General features: G+C 37.4%; 1 protein-coding gene and 1 pseudogene across 1 annotated transcript in view; both read right to left on the minus strand.

Annotated features, from left to right (window-relative positions):
* The window catches only part of Tenm1 (teneurin transmembrane protein 1), a 748,830-nt gene that overhangs the window by 116,130 nt on the left and 616,398 nt on the right, over window positions 1-16,302 (minus strand). The window lies entirely within an intron of this gene.
* On the minus strand, window positions 14,053-14,195 carry LOC117695626 (small nucleolar RNA SNORA17; annotated as a pseudogene).

Raw genomic sequence — 16,302 nt, forward strand, 5'->3', positions numbered from 1 at the left:
AAATGTTCTAAGTCTGAGAATACTGGCTCATTACTCTGCACATCCCAATGGTGCTTTTGCCTTGCTGCCAGCTCAAAATAGACCCAGTTAGTCTGTCATCTGATACTACTTTCTAGTACTAGCCTCTACTAGATCTTTAGATAACTTTGAAGAGCTCAGTTTCTCCTCTGCTGTGTGGTTATAAAAACTGGTAAAAACAAACAAACAAACAAACAAACAAACAAACAAGTGTTTAAAACAATGGCAGAATAACAGATCCTAAAGGAAAAATGAATGCAAACCACTATTAGTCACTATTATTTTGTAGTCAGGAAAACAAATTGATTTGCTTGTGTGTGTGTGTGTGTGTGTGTGTGTGAGAGAGAGAGAGAGAGAGAGAGAGAGAGAGAGAGAGAGAGAGAGAGAGAGAGAGAGAGAGAGAGAGAGAGTTCAATGCACAGGGTATAATTCCTTAGTAGTTTTATAAAGGTACAGGAGAAGGCTAGTTTTTCACTCCTGTACATTGCAAAATGCATTCAGGAAATGGACTTTGGAGTACCGAACCACTTATGCAAGACTTGAATATATATGATACTAATAAAATTGGTATATATATATCTCAAACCATCCTTAAGATTACGAGAATACTAATTTCTAATTTTATAAATGCATGGCCAATCTGAAGTTGCAGGTTACATTTCTTTTGATTGTTCAACCCAGTAAAGCACAATACTTTTCACTGGATGTGGCTTATGATTTGAAGGACTCTACAGTTGAACAAGCCGCAGTTTATCTACTGAGCCACCTCCACATTTCTGCAAAATATTTTTTTTAATTTTAGTCTCAACCAAGCAACATTATTAAGAGTAATCAGTAGGCAAGGGCAATTACTAATCATAAAATGAAGATAATGTCTAAATGTAAATCATGTCAAGGGTATCTGTATAATGCTGTTCTTTATGAAGCTAGGTGTTAATAAGATCCCTCAGCTAAAAGGAATCTCAAAGGTAATCTCTGGTTGCACTTGTTTTGTTAATCAATGCTGTCTGCAATCTTCCTGATATCTCATCATAGCTCTTCTACTGGCTAAAACAACCCCAAACAGCTGAATTTAGACTAAGAAAAGAAAAACATTGACTTTCAGATCTCCTGTTAAGTAGCTTTGCGGTCTCAGGCAAGTTCTTCTTCATCTCTGGGAGTTGGGCTCTTCATTGGTAAACAAGTGTGAGAGGGACATTAAAATTGGTCCTTCTTATGATATTATGGGTTATGATGTTTCTACTTGTGAACCTGTGAACAATATTATGTATAGTCTTCCTAGAAAACTGCAAATATACACAAATGTACCAATTTAGATGATTAGTTGTCTTAACATCCAAGTAATACTTGTGGATTAAAGACACATGTAATAAATAATTCTTTTCATTCCCCATTTAGCATTAACACTATATGATTCAAATTTTCACTCCTTTTACATAGTAGTTGGTATGTTCAACTTTAGGATCAAACTAACAAGCCAAATATTACAATGCATCTTATGTTGGAAAAATCAGGTGGTTAGAGAATGTTGTTGCATAGAATGACCTGGTATCTGCTTCTCTTGCCAATGTTTAAAAGTCTTGATTAATAAATAATCACAACAACAATAATTGCAAGTTCCTTTAAAGCATCATCTGATTCCCCACAGTATGCCTGGCAATTATGGGATCTGCCTTCTGTACAATGTAAGTCTGGTAAGCTCCCCTAGAATGCCTTCTCCGGAAGGTGATTGTGCAGTTTTGCAAATAAGCAGTGTGCCTTGGTGACCTCTGATGATGGTGTGGAGCCTGCTTTTCCCCTCTCAGTAACAGTTAAAGATCATCCTAACTCGGCAGCAGGAAACGCTTACATAAAGCATCAATTAAACAGTTCTCAATGCAATGGTAATGAGACACGCATACTCTTTTTACCTCCTCCTATCTTCTCTCTGAATTGCTCTCTAGTCCACAACAAAAAAGTGCATTGGCTGCAAACCCCACAATTATATTACTTTTTTTTTCTCCCCAGTCACAGCAAATAGCAACAAGGCAGCCACTTAATAAGTTCCTTCTAATTTTTATTAGATTTACTTTCTCCCGAGAAAGCTCTATGAGCTAATAAAGTTATAATTTATACTCAAGACTTGTCCAAAATTCCAGCTGACTTTAATGAGAATGGCTGTGTGTTGGTATATTTTGTGTGCAACTCCTTGCTCATAGTAACAAGGCATGGTTTCTTTCTGACAGCGGCCCACTTTAGCATAATCCTGGAACTTACAATTGGCTTCTGAGAAGGAAAAGTTTTACTCTATGATGCTGAACTGCTCTCAAAATGCAACAAATATAAATATGGCAAGTACAACAGCACTCTTCAACTTCTCCTGGAAGCACACTGCCATGCACTAAAGCCCTAGTCTTTTGTATAATTAAATATAGGGAAAGGGGATTTATATTGGATCCAGTGTTAAAAATGCTAAGCTTTGAGACAACATTCTGCTCAATACCATGACAGCTGCCACGCTAAGTAAGCAGAGTGGACCATGACCAGTTTCTGGCCTGTTACCTATAGCATTTGATCATTAACACAGTACTGTATAAGTCACAGATTCAGCCTCTGGCACTCTGAAGTAGGACTAGGAAAACTAGTATAATAAGAAAGAAAACAATAATTCAACAGTATTTCAGAAGGACTGTAGAAATGGTTTTGAGTCAGGGATTGGCACAGGGCCTCATGTTGGTGTGAATATACTGAAAAGGCAGTTGGAAAAATCACTAGGGAAGAGTACATTCTTGAGCCATGTGACACCCTCCTTTGTGACACCTTTAATTCCATCTAGAATTCTGACTTTCTGCATTCTTTGCCTCATATTCTGCAGAGACAATAAGTGAATATTTGCTAAGCACGAGTCATTGGTTGTCATGATACACATTATTATATCTTCTGGTCACATGGACACATCTCTGATTTCATTGTTAGTCTTCTTGCAAATGTTACACTGGCTTATAAAGAAGATTGAATAAGGCTAGCTTGTTCTCTCTGAGGCATTTGAGTCTAACAAACAAAAAAAACAAACAAACCCTCTTAATGTTCAGTCTATTTATATGGGCAGCATCATTTTTTTAACCACATGTTAAAACCACATGGACTCTTAGAAGGCCAAAGAATGGGGGAGGGTACAGGAATGGATCATTGGTTAAGAGCACTGACTTATCTTCCAGAGGACTAGGGTTCTAGTCTCAGCACACACATGGCAGTTCACAACAGTTTGTAAATCCAGTACCAGAGCATGTGACACCTTCGCACAAATGTACAGTCTGGCAAAACATCAATGCACATAAAATACAAATGAATGAAAATAAATAAAAAAGTAAGACTAAGGGGCCACACTGTTTCTGGCATCCAGTGTAATGACTGTACCATTCATCTATAGTGGCTACAATAAGGGGTTGACAGTAAACAGCCAAGGTAAAGATACAGCGAGACAGAGCTGATATGTGAAATATGAGAAGATTAAGCAGATGGTTTTTAATAGCTTCAGGCTAAGGCTTCAGAATTCATAATTCCTGCATTTATGAAAGTAATATATAATTAAAAGTAGTCTGATGTCCACTGGAAAAAATTTATGTTATCTTCATGAACTCAAGATACATCTAGAAATAATTTGAAGACATTTAAAAAATAACTAAGAAAATGAAAAACTTTTTCTTCAAGAGAAGTCATTTAATGGAACAATAAATATTTCATTAAAACTATAATAATACAAAAGCAGAAAATGACACAAAATACCCAAAGAACCAAAGGAAGGCCATAAGAACAGATCAAAACTATGTCGATAAAATGTTACCTGTTATAAACAAGTACTTGCTCTCAGAGTTGTATCTTTTCCTTTTCTCTAGTAATTTATTGTAGCAGAGGTTCCTTGATTTGACACACTGCCTGATGGCCTGAAATGCTTTGTTTCTATATAACTCCTAATTTATTAAGACTCTGTCTATCAGGTGGTGAGTTTATATTGAGTTTCTTTTCAGGGGTTGAGAAAAATAGTCATAGCGTTTCTTTTTTTAAATTAAATTTAACTTTTTAAATTTATTCACTTTGCATCCAGTTTACTGCCTTCCTCCCAGTCACCCTCTCCCACAATCCGTTACTAGCCCCCTCCCCTTCTCCACTGAAAGGGTAGGCCCTCCTGAGTATCCTTCTACTCTGGCACATTAAGTCTCTGCGACTCTAGGCACTTCTTCTCCCACTGAGGTCAAACAAGGCAGTCCAAGAAGAGGAACATATCCTACATACAGGCAACAGCTTTTGGGATAACTCCCTTTTCAGTTGTTTTGGGACATACATGAAGACCAAGCAGCACATCTGCTACATATGTGTGAGAGGCCAAGGTTCAGCCTGTGTATGTTCTTTGGTTGGTGGTTCAGACTATGAGAGCCCCAAGGGTCCAGGTTAGTTGACTCTGTTGGTCTTCCTGTGGAATTCCTATCCTTTTGGGGGCCAGTAATCCTTCTATTCTTCCATAACAGTCCACAAGGTTCATTCACTATTTGGTTGTGGGTATCTATCTGTCTGGATCATCTGTTAGGTGGAGCCTACTTTAGTCTTCTAAGATAGTGAGTTATAGGAATAGATTCCCCAATGTTGAACCATCACTGTGGTCCTAAATTCAACCTGATAATGATACATTATTCTTTTAGCCAGTCAGTAGATTTGACTTGGGTGGTATTACTATTTGAGGATATATATCTTATCCATTCACAAAAAAGGGTTATGCAAGATGTTAGGATATATATAATTAGACAGGTAGAAGAAAAATAAAAGGCATCTAGGAGCTATTCAACTGTCTCATAGTAGGTATTGTATACTGAAACCCAATGTTGTAAAATTGTTTTCTGGATGACTTGTTCAAGTCTAGTTGCATAAAGACTAGAGAGATGTTCTGGGATCATATACATATTTGGGAGTTCCTTTGTGTGCCCGTGTCTGCCTCTTACTGTGGAGTCACAATACTCCACTACACAGGCAAGACTAAGGGGTCACTTCTCACTTTATTCATTTGTTTGTTCAATCATTCAACAAATATGCAATATTTATTGAGTACCTCCTGTTGACAGGCACTGGTGGGACACCGGGGATATGAGAATGAATAAAACAGAATAAAACAGAATTCCTCCTGGCATAGCTTATATTCTAGTGAAAGAAAAAAATATGAAAGAAAAATAAATAGCACACACAAACTTACATATGCTTTGGTAAGTGTTACAAGAGGAAAATCTGTAATATTAGGAGTGATTCTAACAAGGGAATTTATATTGGATGGAGGAGACAAAGAGAAGAGGTTTACCTAGTAAATTATAATACTACTCTCTCACTTTTGGGAAACATGTTCTAAGACCTCTTACAGGAACTGTGGATAGCCTGATCTGTGGACAGTAGCAAACCTTTATGCTGGTATTTTGGTCTATGTGCCCTGCAGCATTGTCACACAAGTAGTCAGAATTAATCTATCCTTCCATGTTTCATGCTGTAGCGTCTGTTTCACACCACTGTTCTTGTGCTTTGGAGTCATTAAGTAAATTAAGCATTAATTGAACATAAGTGCTCCAATAGCATGGCCGTTGATTTGATAACAGACTCTTCTATGTGACACTAATAGCCCATTAGTATTACAGTATGGATATGCTGGACAAGAAGATGATTCTTTTCTTGTTTTTGAAAATTACCATTGTTATGTAAGCACTTGTTTGTGTGTATATATGTATGTGCCATACTGAACCCATGGAGGTCAGAAGATAACCTTGTGGAATCTGCTCTCTCTTTTTACCTGTGCCTGGGTTCTAAGGATGGAACTCAGGTAAGGTCATCAGACTTGCATGTAAAGCAGTTTACTAGCTGAGCCATCTCACTAGCCTGAAATTATTCTTGTCTCGGCAAGATGAAATGGGGAGAGATATCATTATGCTGCTCAGAATGGCATGCAGGCTAAAACTGCGTGGAGTATTTATTTCTAGAAATTTTCATTTAATATTTTCAGACTTCAGTTCACTGGGTAACTGAAACCAAGAAAAGTGAAACCACAGATGAGACTGGAGGGACTGCTGTATAGAATCACCTTGACTAACAATGGTCTTGTGTTTGCAAGCTGAAAATGTTTGGAGTAAAAAATGCATTTAATATACTTAACCTTCCATACATCAGAGCTTAGCAACATTGTATAATACCAGTTATTTACTCTTGTAATGGAGCAACTTTCAGCTGCTTCTCAGTAATACCAGAGAATGTGGTACTAGTCAGGGAAAAGATCAAAACTCAAAGTATGGCTCTTACTGAATGCACATTGTTTTGATGCCACTGCACCAACATGAAATTGTATGAATTGTGTGCATAAAAAACATTTTAGGCAAAAGAATAGCATGTGTTGAATACTTTGATACTTGGCAATTTTATGAAATTTAAATAAGGTTGAATTGGCTGTAGTCACTTTCTCTCCAGTGTATCAAAAATAATTAAAGAACCACAATCATTCCCAACCTCACCTAGTAAAAGGTAAAACAAAAGATTGTTATCCTTTCACGTTGTTTAGACAGTTTTGTTTGGGTAGGCTGTTTAAAAGCGGGACTTATCTTAGAAATGGGCTTTTAAAACCACATTTTATTAAAAGGAATGCAATATTGTAAAGAAAAGAAATATTCTTTTACTCTCAAAAGCATTTAGCTTTGAAGGATAAAGTATTTTCTCACCACATCTTGAAGGACTGTAGTATCTTGAGATGAGTTTATACAAGGGAGTGGAAGGCAATAATAGTTACAAATGTTGTTTTGAATGATTTGTTTCTTGTATTCTTTGATAAATCATTACGTTTTTGTCTCTAGACCCTGTCTTAAAAATGATTTTCCAACTTTTATTTCTGAATGCCACAAGAGTTTGTTAATTGTGACTCATCATATATATAGTAACACACACAGTAAATACAGTATCCCCATACAATATTTATTTTCTTCTAGCATATTTTGTTACTTTCTATTCTGATCACTTTTGTTCTATTACTCTCCATTAAATTATATTTTATTATTTCAAAAATGCTGTTTGCCTCATGAAATAAGTTTTACAATCTACCAATGAGTTTGTCCAGACTGAAATGGACAATAATACTTGCTTACCAGAGTATTGTGCCATTTAAAAGCCTTGGGAAGGCCTCAGTTCTCTTACTTTAGAGATTCTGTCTCATATTAAAATGTGCACAATTTATATCCTGCACTAAGCATTTTATCTTTAAGTTTGAAGACACGAATAGCACCTGAGAAGCTGTCATAATGCTTGGTTTTGCAGATACTCACGAAACATTTATTAGTGGTGATTTTTCTGGTTTTCTTTTCATGCTTTGCTTTGAGGTTGCAAGCATGTAATTGTTCTTTAAAAAACTTATACCCTAGGCACTGTGCCTATAAAGTTGACGGTCTAACACAGTTCTGTTCTCAGTTAACAATTATGAATTCATGAGTGGAAAGAAATGAAAGATTATTATCTCTGCTAGCTTTCCTGACAGAAAGCCACTGGGGCATGGAAATTGGGTACTTGTTAAGGTGGGTCAAGAGTGACAGCAGAAAAAGACACGCAGGGTCCATCTGAGTTGGAATTTCTGCTCAGGACTGACTTTTAGGCTCTTTCTGAACCTCAGTCTCTTCCTCTGGATATTGGAGATCTAATTAATTGTGCTATGCCTACCAAGCAGGGATGCTATATGGATTAAAATGAAATAATGTATGTGAAAGTACCATGCAAATTGTAAAGCACTCCCCATTTATTTTTAAAATATTCAGTGGGTCCTGTTCTCATGGCTGCCCAGTGAGCTTAGGTTTTACTGAAGGAAAATTTATGAACACTAAAGCATCATTCTCAGGAATGTTTTGTGTGCACAAAGCAGCCATAGCTTAGCACCTATTACTATTAATGTTCCCCTGTTTCTCTCTAACACAATTTAGACAGACTCTTATGCATTGTGAACCTTTAGGAAGTCTAATTCTCACAGAAACACCACTCTTTCTTGCCAAATACTGTACTAAATAATTATGCAATCATTGTTGCTAATAACCTTGAAGAAAAATATGATTGTTTATGGCAATGCCACTAAAGGCAGATGGCTGATTTTCTAAACTTCCAGGACTCTAAACTGCAGCAATTTAATTTAATTAAAACAAAGACCAGGCAGAATGCATTATTATACATTGATAATATACACAAACACAGGCAGACATAGGGAATTGTTTTGACAAAATTCACATAATAGATGCAGATCAGAGGCCCTGAACAAGCTAGTTTGTAAAATTTAATATGCCATCTCTAGAATTTTAACAGCACTGTGAACTTACCAGTAGTGATTTTTTTTATATTGTTGTGTAAGCCATGGAGCTTGGAAAGAAACTAAGTAAAATACACTGATTTCTAGACATTATACTTGCTTTAGAACCAGGGAATGAAGCACTAAGGCCAAACCCTTTCAAATGCTCATGAGCAGTTTTCAGCAAGGCAGTATTGTCTATGAACCAGACAACAAAATCTTTAAGCCAGATAACTAGTGACTGTGGCTTTTGTAGTGAACATTAGGGTGAGTTTTACTCCCCTTCCGCTTGATCAATAGTGTGCCTGGATTAGTCAATCTTATTAGTTTTCTCCAGTACTTTTTTTTTTTTTTTTTTTTTTTAGTAAGGAGCCCATATAACCCCTATTGGTAATTTCTTCATTCTTGTATCATCCCACTTGCCAATGTCTGTTTCATCTCAGTAAATGGTGGGATAGCCTAGGATGTTAAACACTCCCCTTTCCATTTTGGTTGTCTTTCAACACTTGATTCTTCTTTTGTGACATTCTGGTTCTTAGATACAATACCGTTTTTCCCAAAGCTGAGCTACATGGAAAGCAAGATTTTCACATTTCAAACTAAGTGACATTTCAACTTAGATATTCTCCATCACTTCAAATTCAGCTTATTTAAATTTGGACTTCTCTTAGTCCATCATCCTGAAATAGCTGGGCCAGAGATTGACAGTTAATTGGTATGAGAAGGAACAAGAATTAAGTCCGTTTTGGCCATAGCCTTGATCAAAATCCTTGCTATAAGTAGAACATTCTGAATGATAGCTGATAGCTAAGGTGTATATCAGTTTCCCACTGCTACTGCAAAAAAGTGCCACACACTGAAAGGATTTAAAGAAAATAAATTTGTCATTTTACAGATGAAGTAGTCATGAGTCTCAAATAGGTTTCAATGAAGAAAATCCCAGGTGTTAGTAGAAGTAAGCTAACATCCACTGACTTTAAGGATAGATCCCATATTTGTCATCCGCAGCTTCCAGTGGCCACTCATATTTCTCGTTTTGTGGTTCTCATGCTTTTTTTTTCAAGTCTAGCACTACATATCTGTCTCTCTATGTTATCATCACACAGTTATACTTTCCTATAACTTTTATCTCTCCTTCTTTCATTTTTGAGGCCTTTCTGATAATGTGAGGCATAGACAAAGTTGGGCAATCTTTACTCACATATTCAAATCTAATTGTCAAATTAAAATTTGTCTGTAATCTTAATTCTCCTTTAGCATGCAGCACAACATACTCAGATGTAACAGGTGAATATTTTAGAGGAAGTTAGTTATTTTTATGTTGCCAAATATCTATGTTAAAATTTCTGAATTTAATGCAATTTAAGGAATGTCATGTATAACATTGCTGTTACTACCTGATTGAATAATTTGTCTATTTGTACTCATATTGGTACACTAATTATTAAATATGACCATGTTCACAAATAAATGTTTGTTCAGAGCATATAATAGTTGTGAACATTTTACCCCAGTGATTACATGTTTAATACCTATTTTTCCCTACATTTATTACTTGAAAATTTCTTTGTTCTTCTCCAGGGGTTCACAATCTTTCTTTAGAATAGTTGATTCTCCATGTTCATTATACCACTTCTTCAGATTGTTTACTATTATTAGAACATTATGTTAGTCTCTATAATGGGAGGAGAATTAATCTTTCCCGGGTATGAGCCCCCCATTGGTTGTCCAATGCAGAGTGATCAGCCCTGAAACCATACACATGCAAATAACAAAAATTGACTTATCAAATTGTATTTATGTGTGTACATACATACACACACATATATGTATATTTATTGTTTGATTGCATAGCAATAATTAAAGAAAATGAGGCCATGAATGTATTATAATTATTATAATTCATTATAATTAATATCAAGATGAAGCTATAATTTCTTAAATGATGCAAAATTTACTTTGATGTCAAATTTAAGGTTTTCATTGGTACGAGCTTCTTATTGATATAAAAAAAGCTAGATGAATATTAATACTCTCATGGGCATTGTGCCCGTATAACACATTTAGGAATACAAGGCTTAGACCCAGTCCTTCTTTAACTTTTTTAACTGATTTGGGACGGTTAGCCTATGAGTTAAGGGACTATAGCAAATTCATGGCTTTGAGTTTATTGTTAGGGTGTTTTCCATATTTTATTTAGAAATAGCTGAGAGGAGTTAACAGACAACAGTCCAGGTTACCTTACATGGATAGTTGGTTTTCAAAGCATCAGAAGTCCATAGAACTGATGCTACAAATATTTCTATATTAATGTTCATTTTGATTAGAGACCTGTCTGCTCCTGACAGCTTCCTGTTGTGGATTCTAAGAAGAAATTGAGCATCCTTGGAGTTACTCCAGTTGTGCGGTGACAGCCACTAGGCAAGAATTGCCTCTCTCCATCTACAGACAAATTACTGTCCAGAAAAGGACACACTTGCAGAATAGTCAACTGATTATATATGCCTAAACAGAGTAATCAGCCCTTAATAATTCTGCATCACTAAGGTCTGTCAGATGATTCTGAGCCAGAAGGCTGAAGATTTGATGCTCCAACATTCGGTAGTATAGGGGCTTTCCAGGTGTTCAGTGGTCTCTATAAATTGGCTAAGTTTTAGAAGCTATGCTTAGTGCTTCCCATAATTTCAGTTAACTCAGTCATTCTGGATTTCTGATGGGGTTGAAGACCTATAGTCTCATAGCCAATCCTGGCTATTTACTTTGAGAGAACAGATCTGAGTAGATGGTTTTCAGCTGACATTCATTCTAAAGCCAAGGAAAAAGCCAGGTTCAAAACTAAGTGTTTTAGTTAGGAGAGACGATAGAGGTTCTGGTTAGTCAACAAAATGATGGACTGGGTTATTTAGGACTATCTTGTACCTCACTGGTACAATTAGGAATAAGTATGCTCTAACTGTATTTTGAGAGATAAGTTTTATTTTAACAGGAAGGGTGATATGTAGGAGGAGCTAAGGGGGAAGGAGTACTGAGAGGAAGAGATGGAGTAAAGAGAGAAGATGAAGGAGAGGAGCAGCTAGGTGATGAGAGAGAGAAAGAGAGAGAAAGGGGGGGCATGGAGGCAGATGTTCACGTGTCTCCACCAGTCAAAGATAGTTTATATATCTAGGTTGGGTATTGGGTTACACTTCTGATTGAGCATTACCAAACTTATAAAGCCTTTGATTAACATTTAAAAAATTGTATAAAAGCAAAAAGGAAAAGGGGGCATGGGATAGAGGTTTTCTAGGGAGGGGAAATGGGGAAAGGGGATGACATCTGAAATGTAAATAAAATATAAAATAAAAAAAGAAGAAAACAAGGCCATGAATGTGACAGTTGGGGGCACGGAAGAGGCTTTAGGTAGCTGGGGGATACTAGAGGGAGAAAAGAGAGAAGGAAAAGTAATCTAATTATTTTTTAATTAAAACACATTAAATTTATTGTAAGGAAAAAAAACATAAATAATGGGCTAGTATAAATCATGAAACTATTTAAGCTATACATACATGTTAACATGCTATAGATTAAATCTATAAATATAACAAACTAGGATTTTCCTTCAATAAAGAAACATGGTTCTCTCTACCTATTTACTAACCTTTTCCTGAATCAAATACTTTTAAAATGTGTTAAAATGTGGTGAACACTAAAAGTAAACAATCACCTGTTTCCTTTTTCAAGCTAAAATAGGGAGACAGAGATAAAGGATATGTAGTAAATAACATCTCTTTAGCCACCAGTCCCTTAAATCATGGCTAACTGGGGCATTCCCTACAAGGCAAATAATCTATATTTCAACTTAGGTACTATTTGTGCAATTATTTTGGCCTTTTACTTCAGAGCTTTGCCATTTTTTCTCTACTCTAAAATTTACCTTTAAATGTATAAAAAACATTGTTTTGCTTTATGCTTTGGATATTTCTAAGGGATTTCATTGTGTTTTGCTTTAATTACTATCACTAGTCTTATAAAATATAACATTTTTGACATTCTTTTATTTTAAAATTTTTTGAGATTATATTGACACTATTTCTCTCTTCTTTTTCTCCTTCCAAAGCCTTCCATATGGCATTTTAATTACTGTTATTTTATAGTAATAATGACACATACATGCGAACATTTGAAATAATTCAATATTAGAGTCCACATGTTAATTTTTGCTTGTATATGTGGTTTACATGTTTCCATACTTATAGATAAATGTATTAGTTGTTCCCTCATTGAGGATGACAAACTAGAACAAAGAGGATGAGTTTAGAATATTCAGTTATGGAGATATGTATAAAGAAGAGATGCCACTCATATATATAATGAAGTTGATAAAATGGTACAGTCAGAGGCTAGAGCGATGTTTCTGTCAGCGAAATGTTTACTATGTAGACTTGAGAACCTGCATTCAACCCTCTAACCCCACATAAAAAGCCTGGTGCTGTATCTCTCTGGGGCTTCCTGGACAGCCAGACTAGCCAGATCAATGAGTACTAGGTTGCATTATAGACACCATCTCAATAAAAAGATAGACAGAATGATTAAAAAAGACAATTCACATTAACCTCTGGCCTCCATATGCATTTGTACACATGTATACCATCACACACATGTACACATACAAACAAGGTGTGCAGTCACTGAGGAAAATAGTTTGGTGTTTCTCAGTAATTTAAACATAGTGTTACCATGCTGTCCAGAAATACAGGTATGTATGCAAAATAATACAGGCTTCTGGCTTCTGCTCCATTATCTGAAACCTCAGTGGACTGGGACTCCTCTTGGTCTGGAGTTTCGTCTATTTGTAGGACTGGTTCTTTTGTGTGCTCCAGCAGTTCATTGATGGGATAGATGTGGGTGGGCCAATTCAAAGCCCTGGATCTGGACCCTAGATGTTTCTGAGCTGGTCAGTCCAGCAGCTCTCCAGGTGTCACACCTTCCAGGCAGGCTCACCAGCATTGCCTGCAACCAGGGCCAGCTCTACCCACTGCCCATCCTAGGTGCATGGTCCACTCTCCCAAGTGTTGCAGCTGATGAGGTACATGGGCAGTTCACCCACTCACATGAACACTGGACCAGCTGTCCCACCTGTCATAGATGGGGAGGCATGAGGGAAGGGAAGAGGGTCTCTCTCTCTATCACTGCTCTGCCTCCCAGCAGATAAGAGGCAGATCTGGTTTCCCCACATTCATACCCTCAGGGCGGGGCCAGTTCACCTCACATTCAGGGCCAGCACTTATGTGCTGCCCAGGGACAGTACAGGGACAGCTCTCCCAGGCTTACACCCTGGAGGCCAGCTCACCTGAACTCTTGTCATTCAGGGTCAGCTCTACTGTGCTGGCCAGGTGAGATGCAGGGCCTGCTCTCCCAAATGCTGTAGCAGTTGATGGGCAGAAACAGCTCTCCTGCTCTCATGACCCCATTGGGGCCAACTCTGTCATTTTCTGTCAGTGGAGAGGGAAAAGGGAGGGGAAAGTATCTCCTCCTTGCTGATGCACAACAGACAAGAGGCAGAGCCAGCTCTCCCATGACTAGGCCCTTGGGTTCAGCTTGCTCAAAGCCTCCATATCCAGGATCAGTTCTACTGTCTAACACCTTAGAATCCAGGCAGGGTTCTTCTAGTCTCTCTCTTGCTCTCCTTCCTGGGACCCCATCTGGGCCTGCTTGGTGATGTTTGGTGATCCTCTGAGGCTTTTAGGCCACTAATCATTCAGATGTGCATAGATCAGAATGCTGAGTATAGACATAGCCTCTCTCTTCTTTGCCACCCAGTGACATACATGTAACATACATGTGACGTGATAGCCACACCTGCAAAGCCTCTAGGGGCATGAAAATATAAGTATGCATTCAAATTTGGGCTCAAACCCGTGATCCTGATATTAAGTGTCTCATGCTCTACTGACTGAACAATCCAGGTACTTCTCTGTAGGTAAGGTTTCATGGCATGCAAATTATATCCTAACGAAGCTGTAATTTTTTTTAAATCAGGTTCAGCTTCATGCACATAAATCTTGTGAAGAAAAAATAGAAATTATAGGAGCTAGCTCTTCATGTTGATAAATTTGAACATGTTTACAGCTTAAGAAAATAATAACCAATTGTTAACACCAACAACTAATCTTTAAGTCCAGCAGAGGTCCAAGGAGGTACCTAAAGAATAAAGAGCTATAGAAAAGTGTAAGAAATTTTAGTTTATTCTGCCCAGTAAATAAAGAACTGTATGCTAGAATCTAGGGTCAGAGATTATAGGACTTTGAGTATAGATCAGTTAGGGTCACAGAAAGATTCAGGTAATGATGATTGCAAACAATTTGGATGAAAGTATGGGAAAAGATAACTATCAAGCTGGCAGCACTGGGCAGCGCTGGGCAGCACTGGGCAGCACTGGGAAGCACTGGGCAGCACTGGGCAGCATTGGGAAGCACTGGGAAGCACTGGGAAGCGCTGGCAGGCCTTTTTATCTTGTAGGAGCAAGGGAGAAAATGATGACACAGAGATCAGAGAGAGCTTAGACGCAGATGGCTACCCACCAGGAAGATAATCTGAATCTACAGAAGGCGCCCCTATAATTTTAGCATAACTGCTGCACTCAAGAGAGACCAACAACCAAGGAGTGTACCTGGAGGAATCCATGGCTCCAGATACATATGTAGCAGAGGATGACCTTGTCTGACAGCAATGGGAGGGGAGGCCCTTGGTCCCACATGTTTTATACCCCAGCATAGGGGAATGCTGGGCAAGAGAGGGTGGGTGGGTGGCGGAAGCACCTTCATGGAGGCAAAGGGGAGGGTGGAGGGTAGATGTGAGATGGGGGGTTCGGGGAGGGGTAACTGGGAAGTGGGATATCATTTGAGATGTAAACAAATGGAATGATGAGAGAGAGAGAGAGAGAGAGAGAGAGAGAGAGAGACTGAGTGTTGGTTGGCCAGTGACCTTAGCTTAAAGTGGCCTCATGGTCAAGTTCTGACTTACAGGGCTTTTCAATATTGTGTATTGACTGGCTGATATAATATGATATTCTTTGATCAGGGATCTGAATATAGAAAAAAAGTAAACCAGCAAACTGGTACATGAAGACTGGAGAGAAAGGGGAAGTAGTTAGTATTGAAGTCTAAGGTAAGCTCACTAATAAGTACAATCCAGTCCCTATTTGGGGAAGCAGTAAAATCTTTCTGAGGAAGGGACTAAGGTCATCTAAACCTGCCCATGTTCCTTGTATTTTAATAAAGTCCAGCATAGATTATGTCAAAGTCAAGTATATGAATCTTAATTAAGCAGAGAAAAGACACCAGATTTTTCATTTTCCTCTGGAATAGGAGAGGAATTTGATACACCATAGTCTAAGAAATATTGCTTAGTTATGTGAAGTCATAGCATGGTAAATCCTTCCAAGGAAGATGTGAAAACAGCTCCTCCAGAGATTCAGCTTCTGTCATTGGGTTTCTGGACAATATAGTAATATTCTGTCTCGGGGTTATAGAAAATCAAAAGGAAAAGAAAATCTGAACGATGTTATTTTATCTAATATACTAAAGTAATAAGTTAATGGAGTCTAACCATCCTAGACATAAATGATAACAAGTAGAGATTCCCGTAAGTTAGAATTTGGTAGTTTTTAAGTTAAAATGACAGTCTAAATGTCAAATTAAAAAAAAAAAAAGTCCTTCAGAATACTATACCAAAGTCTACAGATGGAAAGCAAAAGACAGCCATGGAGACAGTGACAAGTTACATGTGTGATTCCATTGCTATTCCACTATCATGAAACCAAAATATATTTAAGCAGAAATATACCAAAGTAGAATTCCAATCAGTTTCAAAGTATGTGTTTACTTTAAAAAGAAAACCTTATATTCCTTAACTGGAAGAAAGATCAATAAATATTACAAATTCAAATTGATACACATCTAGTATTTTCTGTTTTATAGGCATAATAC

The sequence above is a fragment of the Arvicanthis niloticus genome, chromosome X (genome assembly GCF_011762505.2).
Source record: "Arvicanthis niloticus isolate mArvNil1 chromosome X, mArvNil1.pat.X, whole genome shotgun sequence".
NCBI classification, from domain to species: domain Eukaryota; kingdom Metazoa; phylum Chordata; class Mammalia; order Rodentia; family Muridae; genus Arvicanthis; species Arvicanthis niloticus.